The sequence below is a fragment of the Delphinapterus leucas genome, chromosome 10 (genome assembly GCF_059928025.1).
Source record: "Delphinapterus leucas isolate spDelLeu-1000000601 "Yukka" chromosome 10, BTC_Dleu_Yukka2, whole genome shotgun sequence".
NCBI classification, from domain to species: domain Eukaryota; kingdom Metazoa; phylum Chordata; class Mammalia; order Artiodactyla; family Monodontidae; genus Delphinapterus; species Delphinapterus leucas.
In genome coordinates, this window is record NC_143138.1 from 35,279,201 (window position 1) to 35,302,309 (window position 23,109).

Consider the following 23,109-nt stretch of genomic DNA (forward strand, 5'->3'; position numbering starts at 1 on the left):
ATTCTAACTGATTTCGTGTCTTTGTTCACTTTTCCATCCCAAGCACCAAAATATCTATGGAACAAGGCAGCACGTGATAATAGTAATTATTATTGTTTGAAAAGCATGGATAGTTTTCCAGATCCTTCCTCTAACATTATCTCGTTTAAGCTAAAAAACAACTGGTTGGAGTGGGTAATGGAAGGGTCAAATATGAATACTGTGGAAGCAAGTAGTGTTGAGGTCCTCGAAACTCTGCCCCTTGGGCATTAGGTTTGCCCGGACGGCCATGAAGGGCTGGCCTGGCTCCCAGACCTCACTTTCGGGTAAAACAGATGGTTCCCACCTCCTGGCCCTGCCCTCTGCACGCTTCCCTGTGCTCCAGCTCAACACATTCTTGCCCTGGGCTCCCCCACCCACCAGGCGTGGGGATGGTGCTTCCCAGCTGGGCTGTAGGACAGATTCTCTCTGGGCTCGTGAACACAGCATGGCCAGGGCACTAATGAGGCCACAGCTTCAAGTGAGAACCCAGAATGATCCTGCCAGTTTCACGGAGGAAAACTGTCATGCAGCCCCCGCTGTACCCAACCAGGCAGCCAGTCCACAAACGCTGGCTCAGGGTAGGGGTGGCGGTAGAGGTCTTTAGCAGAGGGTGTGGACCAAAGGCACACAGAACATTAGAGCCAGAAGGAAACTTAGAGACCCCATTGCTCAATGCCCCTCTAGACAGCTGGGAAAACTGGGCCCAGACTGGGGAGGGACTTGTCAGAAGCACAGAGTAACACCGTGGCAAAGTGAGGGCTGACACCCGAGCCGTTCCTGATCCAAGCAAGAGAGACACAACCTGAAGACTCTGTACTAACAGAAAGTCACAAAGGCTAAATTATTTTTCAGGGCATTCTTTAAGTACACAGCGTACAAGGATTCTTGAATGCGACACCACACACAGAAAACACGTAATAGTAAAGAAAACACAGAGGAAGGTGTTGAGTAACAGTCTTAAAATGTAGTCCCCTAGAGGCCAGGCTGTGCTGTAACCCAACCCCTCCAGAACATCTCCTATGAGCAAAGAGGGCAGATAGGTCTAAGTCTAAAACTATTTCCACATCAAAAATAAATAAATCAATCAAAAAATGGGCAGAAGATCTAAATAGATATTTTTCATTTTTCCAAAGAAGTCATACAGATGGCCAAAAAGCACGTGAAAAGAAAATGCAGATCAAAACTACAATGAGGTATCACGTCACACCAGTCAGAATGGCCATCATCAAAAAAGTCTACAAGTAATAAATGCTGGAGAGGGTGTAGAGAAAAGGGAGCCCTCCTACACTGTTGATGGGAATGTAAGTTGCTGTAGTCACTACGGAGAACAGTATGGAAGTCCCTTAAAAAACTAAAAATAGAGTTAGCATATGACCCAGCCATCCCACTCCTGGGCGTATATCCAGAGAAAACCATAATTCGAAAAGATACATGCACCCCAATGTTCACTGCAGCACTATTTACAATAGCCAAGACATGGAAGCATCCTAAATGTCCATCGACAGAGGAATGGATAGAGAAGATGTGGTACATAGATACAATAGAATATTACTGAGCCATAAAAAAACCAATGAAATAATGCCATTTGCAGCAACGTGGACGGACACAAAGATTATCATACTAAGTGAAGGAAGTCAGACAAAGACAAATCCCATATGATATCACTCATATGTGTAATCTAATTTAAAAAATGATACAAATGAACTTATTTACCAAACAGAAACAGACTCACAGATTTCAAAAACAAACTCATGGTTCCCAAAGGGGAAAGCTTGAGGGGGGGGAGTGGGGAGGGATAAATTAGGAGTTTGGGGTTAACATATACACACTACTATATATAAAATAGACAACCAACAAGGACCTACTGTAGCACAGGGAACTCTATTCAATATTCTGTGATAACCTATATGGGAAAAGAATCTGAAAAAGAATGAATATACGTGTATGTATAACAGAATCACTTTGCTGTACACCTGAAACTACCACAACATTGTAAATCAACTATACTCCAATAAAATTAAAAAATATAAAAAACAAAACCATTTCCACATCACAGAACGCATCGGAATGGGGACAACACAGACTGAGGCTTTCTTTCATCCTCAGGTAACAGAAGTCACAGCTGTGATCATTACTGATGCTTCGTCAAATATCACTGGTCCCCACTCCGCCCTCCAGGCACACAACAGATCATACTTCCTGGACACTTGTGTCTGAGTGGGGCCACGTGACTAATTCTGGCCCATGAGCTGAGAGTAGAAGCTGGGTGTTGTGATGGTTAATGTCATCTGTCAACTTGGTTAGGCCATGGTCCCAGATATTTGTTCAAAGTAGATGTTGGTGTGAAGATATTTTTTTTTAAGATGACACAAAAATTTAAATCAGTAGACTTTGAGTAAAGCAGATTACCCTCCAGGATGTGGGTGGGCCTCATCTAACCATGTGAAGGCCTTAAGGAAAAGACTGACGTCCCCCAAGGAAGAGGGAATTCTGCCTCTGGACTGCCTTTGGATTTGAGCTGCAGCATCGACTCTTCCAGGAGTCTCCAGCTTGCAGGGTTGCCCTGCAGATTCTGGAATTGCCAACTCCCACAATCAAGTGAGCCAATTCCTTAAAATAAATAAAAGATAGGGAGGGATAGAGAAAGGGAGGAAGGGAGGGATAGAGATACATACATCCTATTGTCTCTCTGGAGAACTCTGACTGATACAAGTGTCATTAGTGGTCTAGAGCATTTAATTGGCAGAACCAGACCCTCTTTAGCCCTCTGGCACAGCAATCGTCTGCACTTAGGGAGGTGCCTGTTCTACCAGCCTGGGTTCCTGAGTGACTGTAATGAGTACAGGTCCTGTGTTGACCTACTACAAACCAGGTAGCATGAGTAATAAAGAAACCTCTGTTGTTTTAAGTCACTGAACTTTGGGGACTATGTGTTACCACAGCATAATCTAACTTATACTGACTGAAACACTGTCTGTTCGTCTTAGATTTGAGATGCTAGAGTGGAAGGAGAAAATAAAAACAAAAAAGTAATGGAACCATAAAATGATTTTAATCACAGCCTCCCACTGGGTCCCAGATATACAGCTCTTCCTCCAGTTTCCCTCGTTGTCTACCTTAGGATCCTGGGACGTCTTAACGCGGAATCCAACCTCAGTCGTGTAAATGTATCAAAGGTACAATCTCACTGGTGAAAGAAACTTCCCTAGAAAATGTTCAGAGTTCCGCTGAGGAATCTGACCCTGGGCCTGGAATGGGAAACTCTCCAAAGAACAAAAGTTTCCACTACGGCAACAAGAATGTTAAACATGATAAAAAAATTTTTCTCAGTAAGGAAAATGAGACCGTGAGTATTTATAAGCCGAAACCCAAAGGCCATTCCTAGTTCTTGTGAGGTTTCCTGCTGTGGCGGTGGGGGGAGTCAAGCGGATTAGAGGGGGTAGTGGGAAGGGAGCAGGATGTCCTTGGCTTAAACACATGTAGGTTAAGCGTGGAGCCTTAGAGGAAATGCAGTTACAAAACATTGATGATTCTCCTTAGGAATCACTGGTGACCCAGAGGCTGCTGGGACTCTGCATCCTTCTTCTCAATGGATAAATCCAGTTCCCTAACCATAAATACACTACAGAGGTAAACTCTGGGACAGATTAAGATGTAATGGATTTAAACTATTACAAAAGAACTTAGCTTAGACCAGTCATTCTCAACTGGGGGGCAGTTCTGAGGACATCTAGCAACGTCTGGGAACAGTTTGGGTTGTCACGACCAGGGAATGCTACTGGCATCAGATCGGTAAAGACCATGGATGCTGCTAAACATCCTATAATGCCCAGAACAGCACCACCTCTCCCCAAAAAAGGATTATCCAGGCTAGTACCAAGACTGAGACCCTGGTTGAGACTAAATCCCTAGTTGTGCAGGTGTGAAGGTTTACAACAAACAGCAGGGAGAAGATTCGCGGAGCAACATGCTCCAACAGGAAAAAAAAAAGGGACAGATAAGCAGATCCATATCAATATTCACATACATATATAGATAAACCAAAGTTGACCGTGCCACGAAAGCACTCTGAGAGGCAGTGTAGTTCACGTGGGAAGGGAAATACATTTCACTGCTGCTCTCTCCTCCCTGATGGGGCGGAAACCAGCCTAAGAATCAGATAAGAGGGTCCATTATTTAGAAGTTGTCCTTAGATTTACAAGGGAGGTAAAGAGCAAAGTTTAGGAGTGGGGCTGGAGAGGAAAGGTAGCTGAACCACTCAGCACAATAAACAGGGAGTCGGTTGAGTTGCTGGTGAGCACCAAGAAGGGAGCGAGGAAGGACTTCCGGCCAAGCAATCCACCTCTCAGAACAAGGTTGCCCAATTTTCAATTTCAATTGTTTGCATTGTTGTAATGCAAACACCACTGGTTTCCTCAAACCTCCTTAAAGTTTACCATGTTCACAAAGCCCTTGTATAAACGGTATGTGTGTGGGTTCTGTAAATCAGGGTATAAGGACTAAATTTCACCACTGGGTTAATACAGTGCAAAAGAGAGCCCATTTGCATGAAACCAGTAATAACAGTGAACGTTTATTGCAGGCCTACTGTGTGCCAGGCATTATTCAAGTACTTGACATGCAAACACACCAAAGGTTCCCAGCTGCCCTGTGGGGAACGTCATGGCTAACCTTATTAGGGATAAGAGGTCGGAAGCAGAGGGGATTTAAGCCACCCACTCAGGGACCACAGTGAGTGCAGGTAAAGCGAGAATTCAAATCCAAGTGGTCTAGTTCCAGAGCCCGTGTTCGTAACTTCATGGCCACCCTGCTCATGACCAGCAATAATTAATAACCTTAACTAGTTGGATGGAAATAGGAACTCAGAGCCAGAGGTGATAGAAAATATTGAAGCCATCACTCTTACTTGGGCATCTCTAGACCAGTGGTTCTCAGACTTTGGTGTGACCAGGATCACCCGGTGGGCTTGATAAAACACAAAGAGTTAGGCTGCACCTGCTGCTTTTGCTGTAGCGGGTCGGTGGGTGGGGGGCGCCCAAGGACTTGCATTTCTAACAAGTTCCAGGGGATACTGATTCTGCTGGTCCAGAACCATTCTTTGAGAGCCACTGCTCCTTTGGAGGGATGCCAGGCTTCCTGTGTTTGTGCAGGCTGGATCCAGCTAATTTATTCTGAATCTCAAAGACAGCGCTGCTCAGGTGCCAACTGGCCACAATATCAAAGACAGGGCTGCTCAGGTGACAACTGGCCACAAGATCAACTACTGAGTAGCTGGAAACTGGAGAAGGCTACTAACAAAGAGAATGGAGGAAGGGAGGGATGAGTGTCAACTGGACTTCAACCTGGAAGACTTCCTGGAGGAAGAGTCTAGTGGTGAGTAGCGGCGACACTGGGATTACTGATTTGATGCCCACTACGGATGGCAGGGCTGAGGCTTTCGAGTCCCCCCCGCCCCTGCCCAGCCCCAGGGAAAACACAATAATTCTGATTACCTGCCCTCCCTGGAACCACTGGGAATGTGCCCCCTTGTTCTTTGGTGAGTCCATCCAGAAAGTCTGAGCAAGAAACGTTTAACCAGGAAACACCTTCTATCATGGACAGGAAGCTGTTCAGGGCAGTGGTTAGAAGAAAGATAAACAAATTCAAATCATAGCTCTACTGCTGTGGAACTGTCCTCGCTAAGGTTCTTCACTATTCTAAGATTTAGTTTCCATACCTGTAAAGTGGAATAACTAACCAACTAAAACTCAGAGTTGTAAAAACGAAGTGTATGTGATGGGCTCATTACAGCGCCCACCCTAGAATAAACTTCAGTAATAGCATCAGAGCTAAATGTGTGGCCAGGGAACCCAAGCCTCAGTCCAAGGCTTTGGGTGCTCAAAGCCCATGCAGGAGTCGGGAGGTTGAGCTTGAGATCCTTGTCTCCCTCCATCGTTTAAAAGCTCTTTCATCCCAGTGGGTACCCTCCAGTGTTGAAGCACCCTTCCTCCAGCTCTGAGCTTTCTCTCCACCAAACCATGCCTCAGGACCTCTTTCCATAGCTAGCTTAAAATTTCTCTCATTTACAAAGTTGCTGACACTAAGGGGAGGGGACAAAATCCATGCACAAAACTGTCTAACATCTGCTCAAACAGTATGTACTCAACCTTGCTTTAAAAATGTGCAGAGAGACTGGAATGTGAGTGACCAAATATTCACTGGGCTGGGGAGGGGGGCAAGTTCTCCAAGGGTGTTTGTGGCCAGGAGGTGGGGGGCAGGGGTGGAGGCACAGAAAGGTCCAAGCCCCTTTCAGTCCTCCACTGATGGGTTTACAGGCTAATTTTTTGTCTTTCTGCTTCTATGTATTTTCTATAATAAACCTGTATTTCTTTTATAATCAAGGAGGGAAGTTTGTGTGTGTGTGTGTGTGTGTGTGTGTGTGTGTGTATTTTACCTTCATATCCTTCTAAAGCTTTTCTTGATTATATCCCACTCTGCAGCTGCTCTGCCCTCTGCTCACACGCTGCCTCTTGTCCTCTATTTCTAGCCTGTGAAGGTGCAGCCATGAGAGGTTCCTTTCTCAGTGTCCTTGAGCACCTTTCCTTGCACTGACCTGAGACACTCTGGTAGGCGGAGCTGCCCCAAAGTAGGAGGAGATGACCAGCTGAACTCATTGTCTGCCATTCTGTCTCCTGGGATCCACTCCCCCCAACCAAAACTCACTAGAATGTTCTGCATGAGGTGAGCGGCTCACGCCAAGAGGAGCTGCACAGAAAGAGACCTGCAGGTGAAGAGATCTATGTGTACACACACACACACCACACACACGCGCACCCCAATCCACCTCTTCCTCCCTTCTGTATCTGGAGGAAAATGTCATCCGGTGAATGCCCTCAGATGAACTCGGAAGGCAAATTCCCCAGATGTGGTTTGTGAGGGGTGGGTAGCCGGGGGATGGGGTGTCAGGCAGAGCCAATCCACTTCCATCTGGCTCTGAAATCCACAGTTATTTTCCTGGACTGGCCTGGGATCTCATTTCCCAATGTGAGGAATCTCTCTCTCTTGGTGACACACACTTTCCCCAAGAATGCCTGACTTTTCAATGAGGAATTCTTGTATATCTGGGATCTTGGAAACAGGACAAAGACTAATGAATTGCTGGCTCTACCCTAGGGCTGGAAACCCTCTAGAACTCACAGGAGTGGAAAGAGGAGGGACGCAGGAAAAGAGGGTGTGGTGCGTGCACGGCAGAGGAGGGCGGCAGGATGGAGGTGCAGGACCCGAGGGTTCAAGGCACAGGCTCTCCAGAAGCTCCCCACTGACCCCCAGATCAGAAGGCGCCTTCCACTCTGCGACCCTACCAAGGCAGGGTGGGGAGGTGGGGATACAGAATAATGCTTGTTGATGGTACAGAGTTACAGGACGGCGGAAGTCACAGTTGGTTATTCAGCTCATGGAGAAAGGAGATGGTTACGACGTATAGGGGTGCAGTACAGAGGGCGTGATTCTTGGAGACAGGCCCTCTGTGCCTCTACCTATCTATGTGGCTTCAGGCAAGGTGCCTAAACTCTTAGAACCTCGGTTTTCTCTTCTGTAAAATGGGATAACACCCACTTTGCAAGTCTTATGAGAATGAGGTGTGTTGAAGTGTGCAAGTGCTCAGCCCAGTACTTGGCACGCAGTAGGCCTTCAACTGATGGAGAGATTAACGAGTGGGAGTTTATAAAGCTCTCCGTGCAGTGGGCCAGCTGCAGGAGGCCTGACAGCCCTGGGGATGGCCAGGCAGTGAGAAGACTCAGCTCTCGGGGTCACGGCAGCTAAGCTTACTAAGCGCCCTCCATCGTATGCCCCTCGGGTGCTTCGAATGTTCTGGCAGGTTAGGGCCGTGCACCCCTCCCCAGGCCACAGCGCAGACCCTCTGCAGCCCCAGCTGCTTTAATCCAAAGTGCTAATGTGTGGGTTCCAGGTCACCAGAAAGAAATGGTAGACGGTCTACAGGGGTCCTGGGTCCCTTGGCCTTCTCAGCTGAAATGGTCAGGAAGCACTCTGGCCTCTCCGTAGAGATCAGGTCAACACCCCGACCTTGCTGCCCAGAGAACCCCAGGAGTTCCTCATCCATCTGGAGGAAGCAGGGGCCTCAGCATTTGCCACGCCCACCCCAAGCTCCCCACACAGCTGCTGCCAAGAGCTCAGACTAACCTGGGCAAACAGACCAGGCCCCAGGGGTGTTTTCTATCTAACCGAGAAGGCAAAACACAGACATGAAAGGCTTAAGAATACCGAAAAAACAAGGGGGAAAGAAAATAGTTGTCTTTCCAAGGAGCTCATGTGCGCAGAGGGATCATGGGGTGACCTGGGGAATCCACATTCCACAGAGTTAATCCGGGGAGACTTTCTAGAGAGAGTGGTGACGGGTGGGGCTGCCACTTAGGGTCACCCGCAAGCTCACCCCAAATGTCCCCTCTTAGGCCTAACCGGGGCAGAACCAGCGCTTTTGCCTGAAATAGTAAATTTACATAACCTCACCATTGCAGCGATGCTCCGTGCGGCTCTAGTTAAAACAACAAGGGTTTAAGAACTGGATAGTCTGCAATGGCGAAGGCGGTGGGGGTGGGGGCGGGGGGGTGAACAAAACAAAATCCACATGAGGTTTTCATTTTCTTTAGCCATGTGAGAATGGCTCTGTAGATCCAGCTATAAATACCCCACTGCCATTGCCACAAGATGGAAAATCGCGCGCGCGTGCGCACACACACACACACCCCACACATGACAAGTCCTTTCAAACAGTTCGTGGGCTTAAGAATGCAAATCAATGTTTCTAAGAATATCTGCCTTGAGAAGATAACAGGGCTAGACTCTGCTTGCTGAGTGCCCTGCGCTGAGTTCTCCCCAAACATATTTGACAGGATTTGCAAAGATGCTGTCCCCCCACGGCCATCACCAAGGTGAAATGCAGAGCTGTCCCCACGGCACCCAGGCTAAGTCAAAGTGGCCACAAACAGGACCGAGGGGACGGGTTTTACACCAAATCCCTTAGAAGGAAGTGAAGACCACAGAGACCCCCGCCCCCTGCTTGACCCAGGACACCTTAGATCTAGTTTCCTGGAAGTAGAGCCTGAGACAGCAGAGATTCATATATATGTCATGTACTGAGGCCGTGCTCTCAGGAGAAACCAGGAAGGGAATGAGGGAAAGAAGAGAGGGCAGCAGGGGAAGGATCTGGTGAGAATGTGGTTTTAGGAGAGTCTAGCTTCAGCCTGATCCTGTGGGGAGCTCTGGAGAAGGAAGGGCACTGCCACATTTGCCCCCCGGGCAAATGTGGGGCCTTTGTACCTTTTCGCCAGTTAGTCACTGGCCACAGGATGCAGGAGAGGGTGGGGTAAGCATGATGTAATCCCCAGGCACCTCGGGGTGAGGGGGTTCAATAACCCCAGGGCAGTCCCCACAGGTGTGAGCCATTAGCTGGAATACCCACGGCAGCCCCGAGACCTGCACGGGGCACCAACAGCATCTTCCCAGTGAGTCTGTGGCCCAAGTGCCTCGTTGCTTAGAATATGTGTTTTCTACTGATTACAAAGGTTGGTTGGCTGCTTTGCTTTGCTTTGTTTTTATATCTTCTGCATGGGATGCTTTTAGATTCGACCCACTGAAGAGAGAAGCAAAGGGTTGATCAATGAACGTGGCACATGATGCAAATTGCCCGCCTAACATTAATTCTCTCCTTCTTCCATACTAAGAGGCCTCTGCTTTGGTTTGAGGTAGCAAAATGCCCATTTAAAAAGCTTTTAGCTTCCCCCCAGACTCCCTTTTTTTTTTTTTTTTTTTTTGTGGTACGCGGGCCTCTCACTGTTCTGGCCTCTTCTGCTGCGGAGCACAGGCTCCGGACGCGCAGGCTCAGCGGCCATGGCTCACGGGCCCAGCAGCTCCGCGGCATGTGGGATCTTACCGGACCGGGGCACGAACCCGTGTCCCCTGCATCGGCAGGCGGACTCTCAACCACTGTGCCACCAGGGAAGCCCCCCAGACTCCCTTTTAGTTTGAAGTCTCCTTAGCACAGTTTTAACCAGTTTCTAGAGGTTAAAAAAAAGCTTGTTAAAAGCATTTCAGAAAAGCTTGTTAAAGAGAAACAATTAGGTGACATGCACTTTTTGTGCTTTGTCCTTCTCTTTCTTCCTGCCTGGAATGCAGATGTGAAGCTAGTGGTGATGCAGCCATCCTGTAACCAAGAGGCAGTGAGCACAAAGGCAAAAATCTCATTCTAAGGAAAGCTGAAGTAGAGACATAGAGGGAGCCTGGGTTCCTCATGGTACTGTGGTGGCACTCTGCCAACTCAGGACTGCATCTGCTGTCCTAAAAATGAGAAAAGTAAAGAACCCTAGTTAAGCTTCTGTACCATGTAGTTGGGCTTCTGTACCGTGTAGCTGAACACAAATTCTAACCGATATACGCCTGAAAACACTAGTGCTGTGGGGCGTCCCATGGAATAAGTCCTCTTTAGATAAATAAATTGAGAGAGTACTAGTTTAAACAATGTGAAATCAGTTTTTGATTGCAGTGCTTCTCTGAGCATTGTAGCTCCGTGAGAGAAAGAAGAGCAAAGATGGAAGGGCTGCTTCAACTTCTTTAACCACAGAACTTTCTTCCCAGGGCCACTGTGGGAACCCAGTGGTTTATCAAATGTGGTTTGGGAAGTGCGAGACAAGATGACCCTTCATACTTTTCCTCCTGAACATTTCACGATTCTCCACCTAGAGGGGACCAAGCCGATGGACAGGTCCACAAGCACCCATGTCACCCTTGACGGGACATGAGTGGGAGTCAAAGAACTGAGGCCTGTGAGGTTGGCTGGAATAGGGCAATGAACTAGGTCAATTAAAAGACACAAGGGGGTGCCAAGTCTTCTGGAATCTTGGAATCCTCACTCCTCTTTCCAAGTGGTGACTGGCATTGACCTTCAGGAATAATAATGATGTTGATAATAGCCAACCTTTACTGTGTGCTAGGCCCTGTGCTTCACATCATGTTCCCATGTAACCCCTGCAGCTGTCTAATGAGAAATAGACCTTTAGTTTGCCCATTTTACAGATAAGGAAACTGAGGCCTGCTGAGAGAAGTCAAATGTTTAGCCAAGGTCAGAGGGCTATTACTCTCTCTGCTACCAAAGCCCACCAACTTCAATGGCTCTATTCTCCTACCCTTCTTTACCAAGTACACATTTTGTTTGTATATTGTGAACTTTCTCTTGATATGTTGCTTTGCAGGTGCCCCTTATCTTTGGCATGTACATGCTGGATTGGGAATTCTCCAGGGCAGGCCCTGTACCCCTATGAGTTCAGATATGTTATTTTCTCCTTTCTCTGTACCTTGCCACAGTGTTTAGAGACCATGTCTCTGCAATTAGGGTCATTCGATCAAGGCTCCCTCTCTGACATTTATCACAGCCTTCACAGGTGAGATGTGCTCAGGGGAGCCTCAGGGCGAGGGTAATGAGTGATGTGGATGAAACTGGAGCCAGGAGGAAAACTCCAGGAAGATTAGTTCCAGCTAAGGGCGTCCTCAGCCTCACATGCGTATCCATCAGGGCACTCAAGACCAACGTGGTGTGTGTCACTTGGGTTGGGCTCGGAACAGGTCTCAAGACAACCTGCCACCTGAGACCACCAAGCTCAATCATTTTAACGTATGGTTACTACCTGGAGCATGATAAACAGCAATCCCTGAGTCTCATTCAAATCATCTTCCTTTTCAAAGCACAGAACGAAGTACATGACCCATGACCACGAATCTCAGTTCCTTTCCCTCCCAGACCTCCTTCCTTGCTTACCCATCTAAGCCAGGGGTCAACCAGTCCCCCAAACCATAGCCCAAACCGCCCGAATGCTATTACAGGTTGAATCACAGGGGACTTCTCATTACACCTGGTCTTTCTAGTTACACGATGACTGCACATCACATAGGAATATACAAGGTGCTGCCTATTCTCTGCTTGCCCCTCTGCCTCCATTCCCTGCCCTTCTCTGCCAAGATCCCACCCTGGGGGGGAATGGGAAGGTTGGCCTCTCCAGAATGCATCACCCAGCTTCCTGAGCTTCTGCTGCCCAGTGGGACTCGAACAGTTGGAAGCAACAGCAGGGGATTGGAGGGTGGGAGGAGAGAGATCGCAGGTGTTATTCCCTTACTGTCCCTCTGCTAAGCCATGGCTCTGGCAGGGGCTGTGTTCCTCTAGGGCCACAGCTCCAGCCAAGCAGCCCTTCCTCCTCAGCTCCGGCTGCCACAGGGCTCTGATAACACCAGTCCTCCCCCCTGCCCCTTCAGGAGTAACAGTATTAAGAGCTTCCTGCTGTTGTCGGCTCCTGGGTGCCTCACCATCTCCTTAGCCCTTCATCTCTCTGCAAATAGCCCTCTCATTACGTTCTTATCAGTTCAATTCTTTGGGGAGTGCCAGCTGTTTCCTGCCCAGAGCCTGATATGCACTACAGTGTCCATTCTCAGAGCCACCACGTACCTAGGATTTGCTCCCCAAAGCTCCCAGCTTTGTGCAACTTTCTCCCATTTAATGAAGGTGAATTATATGATGTATAAATAAGCCGCAGGCAGAGAGGAAAGCCACCCCCAGCGTCAGTCCCCAGTGCAAGCACCACGCAAGCCAGAGAAGGGGGCTCACTGGTGCAGAACCACTGAGCATTGAGGTTCACGGTCACGGTCGAGGACAGAGGCTGCACAACACAGGACAGGGCACTCAAGGCCAACACGGTGTGTGTCACTGGGGTTGAGCTCCGGACCAGATTCCAAGGGAGAGGAGGCTGCAGAAAAGAGGAGGGCACATAAAAGAGATGGATGGACTGCATTTCAACAGGCACCTAGGGAAGAAGTCAGCAGGGCTTCATTGTCAAGTAAAAGAAAGTGAAGCAGTTGCCAGGGGTGGGTGCTTTCCCACTTGAGGACTTTTGCAAGAGCAACAGAGCCAGGGCTGAATGGATGGGACTCAGAAGGGATGGAGAACTTCATTTGAAACCAGGCAGTTATGGTGCAGAGAGGGAGATTCTTTTTTTTTTTTTTTTTCTTTGCGGTACACGGGCTTCTCACTGTTGAGGCCTCTCCCGTTGCGGAGCACAGGCTCCGGACGCGCAGGCTCAGCGGCCATGGCTCACGGGTCCAGCTGCTCCGCGGCATGTGGGATCTTCCCGGACCGGGGCACGAACCCGTGTCCCCTGCATCGGCAGGCGGACTCTCAACCACTGCGCCACCAGGGAAGCCCTCAGAGAGGGAGATTCTTCCCCCTCCCCAACCCAGGCAGTCAGAAATACTTGAGAATGTTGGTCCCACGTCCTTATCAAAGGGATGTGAGGATTGTGGCCATGGTCACCTGCCAGCACCAGCAAGGGAGCCCAGTAACTCCCAAGGGAGAGATGGGATGAGAGGAGGCTCCAGCAGTTTGCTAGAGAATGAGCCAGAGAGCTGCTGTTTGGTTTCTATTACTATGGCCCTGTTCTGCATCTCTACCAACATATCAAAATATGATCCCAACAAACCCACAAGTCAGAAAAAAATAGGTCAAGATTTTTAGTTCAAAAACCAGTGAATACCGTGTGCATACGGGGTCCGTAAAGATGTTTGGAGAACGTTCCATTTGAAGACGATCACATCTACCTAAAATTTCCCGTATGGACCTGGAGCAGATGGAGAGCAGTTTCACAGTCACTCTACAGTGTGTCTGCCAACAGGCAGAGGGGATGGAGCAGGAGTTTGTGCCCATTTCTAGAAATTACCTTGTTTTCAATTAGAAAATATTTTACCTCTCTACAAAATGTAGATAATAAACATGTGTGTAGCCATCACAAGCAATAAAATACCGCAGATACAAATGGAAGCCCTGCGTACCCCTCCCTGGTCTTCCTTCCTGCCTTCCCTAGGGGGAGCCACTTCTCTGAATTTGGTGGTTATTCCAAAATAATGGGGTTTTTTTTACACTTTAATTACACAGGTAAACATGTGTAAATAAAAGCATATTATTTTGTATGATTTAACAGCAATGGCATTCTTCCGCAACGTGCTTTTTCCACTTCATATTGTTTCTGGGGTTATATCCCTATAGCACAGTCTATTCATTTTTCACTGTAGTCTGTAGTATTCCATTGTACATACAAATCAAATGACGTAATCAGTCTTCTGGTTGATGAGAGACATTTGGGTAATTTTCTAGCTCTTAAAAAAAACATGCCATCATGAATATTCCTGAACATGTCTTTTTTTCCCACATGTATTAGAGTTTCTCTAGACTTACATAGGAATGAAATCACTAGGTCGTAGGGTAAGTATATCTTCAACTTTACTGGATTGTGCCAAGTAGCTCCCCAAAGTGTCCGTCCCAATTTAATTCCTACCATTAGTGAATGGGAGTTGTCTTTAGCTCTACATACAATGGGAGGAGTATAATGGGGGAGGGGCAATCTGATGAGCGTGGAATGGCTGTCTCCTTAAGACTTCAGTTTACGGTAATTCCCTGATTCCGAGTCAGGTTGAACATTTGTTCACATGTTTACTATTCTATAGCATCACTGCAGTCTTAGAATTGCATTTGCATGCTTTGAAAAACCAAAAGATTTTTTCTTTTAATTTATAAAAGTTTGAACAAGTTGGATAGTATTTCATCACTTCTTCACTAGGAAACTTGGAGAGGGAGGAGGGGCTGTGGCCGGAGCCAGAGGGAAGACTTCCTCTTGCAAACTGGCTTTGAGATAGAGATTTTTTAAATGAGTCATAACATTAGAGATGAACCCCATGAAACAAAAATGCCAACAATCCCTGGGCAACGTAAGAAATGCATTTCTGTAGACCCTGTCAACACTGTCTAGGAAAAGTTCAGAGTGTGTTCATTGTGCCCTTTACCTGTAAGACACACAACTATGCGAACATCACAGACGCACCGAAGGAACCACAGGAACCATTTGTCTATCCTCCTGCTGCAGGAAGCACCATGTATTTACCATCCTATCATCACAACAGAAACTAGGAAGGAGATTCCATAACTTCTTCACATTCCCAAACACTCTTAAATGGAATCTAAGTTTCTCAACTTTGAGCATCTCCCACTCACGGCACTGATGACATGGGATAGTATTCTTCACTTTTAGATCCTTCCTCGACAACACCGTTAGTACTTGGAGGACTCATCTTAATATCCCCTGTCCCTGGCACAAGGATGGATGAACCAGTTTGGAAGTGCATGAGGGCAGGGAACACACGGTATTCAACTTCAAAGTTCCAGTAGGCATTCAACTTATGTCTCTTAAGGAAAGGAATTTCTTCCACGCTAAATCTTATTCTCTGAGCTTTAAGAACAGAGTAATCATGGACATAAACTTTTTGCCTTTTTGCTCCGGGTGTAAAAGAAGCCAACCTTGGGGATGCCTCTTTTCCACGAAGCCTTCCCTGACATCATCTCCCATCGCAAAACAATCTTCCCTTCTCTATGTATTGCATCAGCACCATACAGTACCTCGTATTCCAATGGAAAACAAATTATTTGGCCAATGATAACATAGGTTTATGGAGTACATACTGTGCTCTAGGCACTGCGCTAAGTACTTTACAAGTCTTACTTTTGTCCTCATTTGGAGGTAGGAACTATTACTATCACCATTTTACAGATGAGGAAACTGAATCTCAGGGAGGATAAATACCTGCCCAAGGCTACAATTCTAATAAAGGGTGGAATCTGAACTTGCATCCTGGCAGTTTGACCCCAGAAATCTGCCACCACACTATACCAAAGATACTGCAGGACACACATAAGCCCTTAAATGCTGCTTGCTGTCGCTCTGGTGAAAATGCAGCTGTGGGCTTAATGAGAAATTAATTATCCTTTGCATCCTTATCTCTGACATCCACATCAAAACCCTAAGACCTTGAAGAATTTGCCGATTCCTTCCTCGTTTATTAATAAAAGCTCCCAGCCACATGGGGTTGCCACGTATGCGCTGATGCCTCACTGAGAGACCAGAGGCCCTGGAGGGAGTGTAGATTTTGTTCAGGGGGATGCACTCCACAGGACCCGCCTCAGCACACAGCGCCTCCCACTGGTGCTTCTCAAATAGCTGTTGAACCACCACAACCACTAACAACTAGGAATTACACAGCACTTCACAGTGTACTGAGCACGTTCCCTATACCCTGCATCATAGATTTACTTCACTCCTCTACCCCGGGCATTACTGTCGTTCCCACCGCACACATGGCTGAAACCGAGGCTCAGAAATGCTAAATTGCTACATCACTTATCTAAGCCAGTGCAGCTCATTAGTGGATGGCTGAAATTCAAAGCTAGATCCTGACATCAAATTCCACGATGCGTTTGCTACTCATTAAGTTGATCCCTTTTATTCTTTGTCCTTTGTGTGCACGCACACACACACATACACACGCACAACTGGCTTTTCTTTCTGGACCAGTGGAATAGGCATCAGATAAAAAAAAGAGGATATAATCTAAACTAAGCTCTGGTTTTATGAACAATAAATGAATGAACGAACAAGCACATGGATAAATGTCACACACAGTCAAATATTCCTGGAGTGTTAACTCTGTGTCTGTCACCCGGCTAAGTGCCACAGATACCACAGTGACTACGGCACAGCCCTAGACTTCTAGAAGCTTCCGTTGGCAAATGCATCTCAGTGGTAACAGGATCTGTTAAAGGAAGCTCACCTTGTCAGAGCCCCATCTGAGCGGGGAATGTTGTATAGAGGGGAAGAAGAAAACCAGACTCATTTTTAAGATAAACAGAGGAGACTAGAAGTACATCACATGAGGGCAGAGTCCAGAGAGACAGTGTTCTGAAAGAGTTTAAAAGAACCTGTACAGCCCACTGACCAGGAGAGGGATGCCCGCTCAGACTTCCAGGGGGGTGAGCAAAACTGGGACAGTCCCAATTCACGCCTGCTTCCCAGCGTCCTATCCAGTTAGTGCCCTTTCGCTCCTGAAAGAGTCCCGGTTTACACAGCAAATGACATGGTCGCCCTTGCATTCCAGGAAAGTTATGACTTTCTCCAGCTGTCCCTGGGCAGGAAAACAATTTGACCTCCCAAGGTCATTGAGTTGCCTTATTTCTGCTCCATCTCACAGAACGTCTTCTCATAGCCACCACCCACAGCTGGTACAGGTTCTAGAGGGTCTGTGTTTCTCTCCGGTGTCAGCACCAAACCAAAATGATTCACCGTCAGATCCTAAAATGGCTTTAGATGCAGGCACACCTGTTTTACATCCTCTGACAGGTTTCTTCCTGTAGGATCTTAGGTATCTCAATTGCTCTGAGCCTGTTTCCTCATCTGTAAGAGGGATTAATAACACCAATCTCAGCTCATGGGATGGTTACGAGGATTTGGTGAAGGAGTATAAGTGAAACACCTAGTACAGTGCCTGGCAAAAAGGACATGCCTACACCCCCCCCACCCCGCCCCGAGGATTTCTAGAACATGTGAGTTCTCAGATACCAAGAGCTTGGAGGATATGCACATTTCAGGAAGCCCAGGATATTACCAGGCCTCAAGCCCCTACACTACCAAGTTAAAACGCCTTCTTCGTCTTTACAGAAAGTGGAAAACATGGTACAGCCACTCTATAAAGCTGTTTGGCAATATCTCCTAAAGCTGAACACGTGCATTCCCTAGGTTCCAGCTGTTCCACTTCCAGGAACACACCAACAGAGAAGCATTCCTATCTTTACCCGTGAACAAGTGCACGAGTGTTCACAGCAAGGCCTATTCACAACAGCCCCAAACCTGGAAACCACCCAAATGCTCACCAGCTGAAGAGTGGATAAAGTGTAGATAGTCCTATAATGGAATACTACACAACAATGGGAAGGAGTCATCGACACATCATGCCGGGCAAAAGGAGACACACAGCCGGGCAAAAGGAGACACACATAAATGAGTACACGCTGTACGATTCCATTTACTTGAAGTTCAAGAACAGGCAAAAGTAATCTTTGCTGTTAGAAGTTAGGATTATGGAAGGGGAGTAAGCGGAAGGGGACACAAAGGACTTCTCGGAATGGGGGAGGTGGGAGCTTTGGAATGTTGTTTCTTGATCTAGATGCTGGTTAAACAGGTGTGAAAATCCATTGAGCTATATACTTATAAGCTGTATTTTCTGAATCATGTCGAACTTCAATAAAAAGTTTAAATGAAATAAACATTCTAAATGTAAAACATATTTTTTTGGTAGAGAGTTGAGCAGACTAAGCAGGCAGTAGACACTTGGCAAAAGGCAGTGGCACATTTTACTTGATAAATGCTCATCGGGCCCCAGCTCTGGGCCGAGCATCGTGCAGGATGCGGGGCCAACAGAGCTAATGAGGCTGGGTCCCTGTTCTCCATCATATCATCACTAACACTTCCTAGTACTTACTATGCGACAGCCATGGTTTCAAGTACTATTTTTTTCTTTTTACCAAATCATGCATTAACTTTATCTTCATAACAAGCCATTTTACAGATAAAGAAATTAAGGCACAGAGAGATGAAGTAACTCACGCAAGGCCACACCGCTAACACGTAGTGGAGCCAGAATCTGAAGCCAGTGCCTACGCTCTGACCCACAGCTTTCTACTCAGAAGTCTGGTCTGTTTATCAGCTATAAGTCCCAGCTTCCATGTAGGCAGCCCACAGACATCAATAACATCACCTCTGTTCAGGGCAGTGGTAATGGTAAATTATCAACTGAGTGTCTCAGAAAGGCAGAGGCAATTCCTAGCTCTCTCTGGGCAGCTGCCAGCCCAATGTCACATGATAGGGAACAGACTGATAAATATATTGATGGAGATTAAAAAAAAAAAAAAAAAAGGGCAAAGAAGAGTTAAAATGGCTTGGCCTTTCTACTGCCCAAAGTCCACTGCCCAAAGTCCACAGAAACTCTGAATTTGCTTCAAACGAACTTCAAAGCTGCCTCTGGCACTGTGGAGATACTGAGGGATCTTCCCACTGACCTGGAATCACTCCCTTCCCTCGCTGCCTGATCAAGGGAACTTGAGGCTGGGGTCTGTGGTGTCTGAGAGGAAGGGAGGGAGGGAGCGTTGACACTGACGCCCAGGAACGGGGTCAGACATCAGCTGTGAGTCTGTGTCCCCAAGTCTGGCCCATTGGGAATCCATCATGCGGGCAAGCTTTGCTTTGGCGCTCAGGCAGCCGATCAGTGTACATAATCAGGAAGGTGGAATGTTCAGTACACAGCACCAAAGACCTCCCTTGCTTGGGACAAAGCAGTAAGAAACAAACACCCCCGTAAGGACGAATCAGATCTGGCAGAGACACAGGCAGGCATGATGTGAATACCTATACAGGCAGGAAGGTGGCTCCCAGTGGGCCAGAAGAGCCCCCTGAGACCACCCCCTTTATATAACAGAAGCACTGGTAAGATAGAGAGGAATTCCCAAAGGGCAACTTGTCCAGCCCGTCTCCAGGCAGGATGCCAACAAAGCCATCTGGTCATGCTTCCAACCTGATACGCCCACACCTCTCAGCCTAGCATTGGGGGTTTGGGGCAGGGAGCAGGGGCAAATACAAATTTGGCAATAAAATCAAAATATCTGTTCAGCCTTCCCAGTTATGAACAACTCTATCTGTAGAGAAATCAGCGGGATCGCACCTAGAAAACACACAAAATAGAGCACAAGGAAAAAATGCACTTTTTCATATTCTGACATAGCCACCACCAAGTATCTGGAAAACAACGGACTCTTCCAAAACAATTTCACGGAAAATAAGTAAAACTTCTGGGGCAGGTAGGAAGGGTTCTTGGAATCAATCGCTCACAGGTGGGAGGTTCGGGTAGGAGGTGGCACTGGGCAGAGGGAGAAGTACAGCTGCCAGACGGCCTCAGGGAAGGCCTCAGCCGGCCCCCTGGGGAGCCCTGAAGCTGGGATGCCCTTTAGAATTTCCCCACATTGGGGCAGAGGGGCCCCACTGGTCACTGAATGCAGGTGACCCCGTAGAGAGACTGCCGCTGGGGCGGTTCTCTTCGGCGAAGGCAATTCCAAAGAGGGCTGGCCACTGCCAGCACAGCCTGTCGCTGGGACTCAGTCCTGCGGGGTCGAGGGGTGCAGTGCGCTGATCTGAGCGCAGGGTCCACACACCCGACCATTACCCTGCACTGCCTGACTTGCTCCATCAACACTGTCCTCCAGTCCAACGTATCCGTCTTTGGTGCTTCCTGCTGCTCTTCCTACATAGTCAGCGACTGAGGAGACCCAAGGAGGGAAGACTGAATCGGATGAGAAGGAGGGGGCAGCCACAGGGCCTGAGGCTCAACAGCTTCCCTAGGGGACAAACGAGGGCCACACACAGCATGCAGCCATAGCCAGGATGGTCACAGACTAGGTACATCAATCACTCAGCTCTCCTGGGTGACGGATGCTTGATATGTCAGACTCAGGGACCCAAACTGGTGATCACCCAGGATGAAACCACGTTTAACAACTGACTGATAAAAAAAAAAAATTGAACCTCGCTACAAGAATGGCATAACCTCAAATACTGATATATAGAGCTGTGTGGGTCTAGGCATAAAGAAATCAGAAAAAAATAAAGAGTTCCATCCATCGTAGGGACAACCTTGATAAATGGTCAAAGGGAAGAAAAGTATACTGCAGAGTAATATACACAGATTCCATCTCGGTGAAAAACACTCAGACAAGACTCACCATACATGTATACACACCTGTAGTATTTGTATGAACAAAGGAAAAGATAGGGAATGATTAACTCTAGACTATAAACATTAATTCCCAGGGTGTGGAGATGCTATTCGTTTTCTACTTGTCTTTTTGTATCTCTGCATGATATTGATTCATGTGTTTAAGCAAGCGAGAATTACTGTCATAATTTTGAAAAATCAAATAAAGAATACATTTTTAAAAATTATTTTAAAAAATTATCGACACAGTGCCATGTGCATAGCGGGGAGCTCTATAAAAATACTATTTCATTCCCTCTCTTCCCTCCCCTTTAGAAATCAGTTTCTAATTGTCCATCTGGGATTGCTCAAAGGGAATATTTAATTTAAGGCTGAAATTCTTCTATGCCTTCTCCTTAATCATTAGAAAATAACAATTTTAATATTATTCCATATACAATATATATTTGCCACCAACATAAATCTGCCACTAAAATCCATAAAAATTATACAACACCGAATTATGTATCTGGATGGCAATGCTCTGAATTATCTGCTGTTTGCTATTATCTGTGACCATGCCTCGCTCTGTTACCGTGCTAATGAAAGCTGACCACACCAAGCCAACTCGCAATTATTTTGGCACATAGACATGAAAAGCCCAGAGAAGCCAAAACCCAACTGCTCACCACATCTGCTGACAAGAAGTCAAAGAGTTGGTTTTAAGTTTCTTCCCTCTTTCCCCGTCCCTGGCTACTCCTTAGGAGAGGTGTTCCAGAGGGCAGGAGCCACCGTAGCGCAGAGGGATGAGGACACAAAGGATCCACGGAGTCTATAAACTGGACCGCTCTTCTCTATCTGGTTGGCTATAGGGATTTGCTCCTGGGCAAGTCCCAGATGGATTCCCCAAGAGTTAACTCAGCTGTCACTGAGTTGAACCAAGGGTTTAATTGACACTGTTTGGCTACCAGGTGTGGCTTCTACAATGCAATCTGGCTTTAATGCGCTCCAAACATGCAGAAGACAGAGACTCCGTCCTGCCTTGACTGTGACGCAGCGCATTAGATGTTACATCAGAGCTGCAGTTTAAGTTTGTGGGAGGGAAAAGGGAGGGGTGACTGGGGGGGGCGGGGAGGCTTGCTAAGGGAGCTTGGGAGCAAAGGGGCCCCCTGGGCAAGGCTGGCAGGGCAAGTAGCCCAGGAAGATGAGGACTGGGGGAAGGTCTTCCATGTAGAACGAACTACAAACAACGGCATAGAGGTGGGACATGCTTGTGACTAGACTCAGTGCAATAAAGCCTAAGTTAACCCTTGAGGGATGATGGGCGTCACCGGCTGACACAGCCGTCAGCCAAACAGCACCTCACTCACATGTCGGGGGGCCTGACCTGTGTTGTCTTAAAAAGACCCCCTTTACCTCGAAAGCCTCACGTCAGTCCTTCTCCCTCCCACCAACCTACCGACTGATTATTTTTCCTGCCACATCCTTCATTCTGTTCGTGACACTAGATTTAGATTCTGACTTTAGTTTTCCTTCAGACTGGGTAGTTGCCAGGAACTACAACCACAGCCATCACAGGTGGGTTAGCTACCATCTGTTGAGTGCTTACTCTAGGCCAGGGGCTGGCAATCTTCACAACCATCCTGTGAGGTCCGTATTATTATCCTCCCCATTTTTCAGATGAGAAAACTGAGGCTCAGAGAGGTGAAATAATATGCAAGGTCTTACAACAGGTAAGTGGCGGAGACAGGGTTCAAACACACGTCTGTCTGATTCTAGAATCCGTATGCTTGACCACCAGACTGTAACAGCCCTCCCTAAGCTACCCTTGCTCTGGTCACTCTGAGAACCAGGGCAGGAGCCATCAAACTTTTTCTGTTAAAGGGCCAGACAGTAAATATTTTCAGCTCTGCGAACTACACAGCCTCTGTTTCAACACTCAACTCCACCCTTTTCACATGAAAGCAGCCACAGACAACACATAAAGAAACGCCATGGCTATATGCCAATAACATACAAGGCTTGTTTACTTACATGACAAGGCGACAGGCTGGACTTGGCTGCTGAAATTGTCGGCTCCCCATCTAGAGTAGTTTGTTCATTCATTCAGCCAGCGTTCACCGAGTGTCTACCTTACGCCCAGCACGTTCTAGGTTCTGGGTAGAGAGAGAACCACGCAAGTCTCCACCCTCACGGAGCTTAAATCCTAGCAATGATTTGGTTGTTTGTTTCACCTGTGCTTGATACCCTGACTCCTCACCTTGGTCCTCTTCACGATTCCCTTAGACCCGTGGCTCTCAACTTACCCTTCACATCACCTGGGGCGCTTGTAGAACAATCAGTGCCTGGGCCCTCCCACCCTAGAGATTCTAATTTAATTGGCCTGGGGTGGGGGTGGGGGTGGGGGTGGGGGTCCGGGCACTAATAATTTTA

The 23,109-nt window shown here is 47.4% G+C and overlaps 1 protein-coding gene across 1 annotated transcript in view; it reads right to left on the minus strand.

The window, feature by feature from the left end:
- Nucleotides 1-23,109, minus strand: part of DAAM2 (dishevelled associated activator of morphogenesis 2) — a 113,537-nt gene that overhangs the window by 85,190 nt on the left and 5,238 nt on the right. The window lies entirely within an intron of this gene.